This window comes from Corvus brachyrhynchos, unplaced genomic scaffold (assembly GCF_000691975.1).
Source record: "Corvus brachyrhynchos isolate BGI_N302 unplaced genomic scaffold, ASM69197v1 scaffold466, whole genome shotgun sequence".
Taxonomy (NCBI): domain Eukaryota; kingdom Metazoa; phylum Chordata; class Aves; order Passeriformes; family Corvidae; genus Corvus; species Corvus brachyrhynchos.
Window position 1 is genome coordinate 563,481 of NW_008238635.1, and position 2,338 is coordinate 565,818.

Consider the following 2,338-nt stretch of genomic DNA (forward strand, 5'->3'; position numbering starts at 1 on the left):
TGACATTGTGGAGAAGAACAAAGCAAACACCAGGAGACTTTGGTTTTCGTCATGTGGCTTAGGAACTGTTTCCTTGCCCACCTGAGAGGAAGTCCTTCCCCAACAGTCTTTCCTGTAAGCTTTCTGTTGGCACTCTTTATGGCTCCTTGATAGTTTTAGCTCATAGTGTATGTTAATCTTTCTGGGGTTTTACCTACATATTACAACAATCACCTTGTTGTGGATTTTAATAATTTAAAATAGATTTTTCTGTTTCAAAAGGTGCAAGCCATAGAAACATTTTCATTTAGTCGGACTCCTCCCTTCCTTTCTTGCTTTCTCACTGCAGCGGCCTGGTTGCAGCCTTGGTGTGGATTCTCTGGGAAATGAAAAACTTTCCAGAGTGTGCTTTTCCTTAATTTGCTACAGTGGGGTTTGACATTCAAATGGCAACTTTGGTGTAACTTGTTTTCTTCAAGTCCATTGCTCTGATTTTCTCTCCATCCCTTCTGAAGAGTCATTAACTTAATGACCACTATCACCTGTATAATCTCCCAAATCTTTTCAGAGTAGATACCATGCTGTTTCAAGTATTATCACCAATTCTATGGTTTGGATGATTTTATTCAAATTAAGGCACCATGTACTTTATCTTTTTCATTTTTGGGTTGCTAATGGGTCTTTGCTGTGAGACTGTTCTTTTCCTTTTTGCCATTATCCAAATACTGTCACTTGTTCTGTACCTTATGTCTCTTTTTTCCTACCTAGGCTTCCCGAACAAACTCTCTATTTCCAATAACCAGTTATGACCATTTATTCATAATTCTGGTCAGGAATATAATGACTTTCAGTTCCTCCTCTTTATTACCCACATTGATACACCAGTGTGCAGTGCCTGGGTACAGTGCCAGGGACACTTTGTAATTATTATTCCTCTATTCAGTAAAATAATTTTTCTCCTCTCCCTGAATTCTTCTGCTTTCTGTATGCTTTTGTGGTTTATCTGAACCTGTGATGTGATAAAAGTAATCTGAGGGTAATTTAATTTACACCACTTACAGACAAATAGTAACAATTCTTAAGTGGGGAGCTGGCCAGACAGTCCTGCTTTTTTTTTTTTTTTTTTTTTTTTTTTTCTCCTGTGAAATGCTCTCCTTTGCCTGCTTGCCTTGCCAGCTTCCAAGACAGGTTTGTCAGAACAGTTCAGCTCAAAAAAGACCATGGAACAAATAAACCTCTCGACTCCAGTGTCAAGAAAAGAGCCTAAAATCAATGCCCACATGGACAGTCTGGCTGTCCCAGAGGCAACAGGACACAGCCCACTGGCTTTTATGCTAAAGTTGTTTTATTGAAGGCTGTGATCTGACATTCCTTAAGGTTTTGCTGAACTACATCTGAAATGTGAAGAACACAGACAAGCTGTATAAATGCTGTGGTTAATTTAAATGTAATTTGTTTCACACCCAATAAGACAAGCTGTCGTAATTTAAACATATTTTATTTAAACACAAACAATGGTGATATTTAATTAAGCATAGATATTTAGTTTTAAAGTATTTGTTTAACCATACCAAACCACTGTCTATAAGCAAACACAATCTTGGCGAAACCAGAGTTCCAAATCTGAAGGCAAACTTAACTCGTTTTTTCTAAATAGCACCATGATTTTTAGGTTGCTTCCATTGTCCTTCAGTTATGGGCAAGGATTTTGACATGTTTCAGTGCCAGCCGGATGCTTTCTGACAGGTGAGAAAGAAGCATATATCAAAATCAGTGTGGGCAGCAGGAGAGGGGGGGATTCTGCTCAGGTGAGACCCCACCTGCCTCCAGCTCCAGGGTCCCAGCACAGGAAAGACATGGACCTGCTGGAGCGAGTCCAGAGGAGGCACCAGGACGAGCAGAGGGGTGGAGCAGCTCTGCTGGGAGGAAAGGCTGGGAGAGTTGGGAACGTTCAGCCTGGAAAAGAGAAGGCTTTGGGGTGACCTAATTGTGGATTTTCGGTACCTGAAGGGAACTTACAGGGAGAAACTACTTACAAGAGCATGTAGTTACAGGACACAGAATAATTGCTTACCACTAGAGAGCAGGGTTAGATTAGATATTAGGAAAAAATTTTTCCCTTTAAGGGTGGTGAGACCCTGCCACAGGTCGCCCGGAGAAGCTGTGGCATCCCTCGAAGTGTTCAAGGCCAGGCTGGACGGGGCTTGGAGGAACCTGGTCTAGTGGAAGGCGTCCCTGCCCACGGCAGAAGGGTGCAATGAGATGGTTTTTAAGGCCCCTTCCAACCCAAACCATTCTATGATTCTGTGTTCCAGAGGGGGCACTCCCACGGGGCCGCACAGGACTCCAACACCGGCAG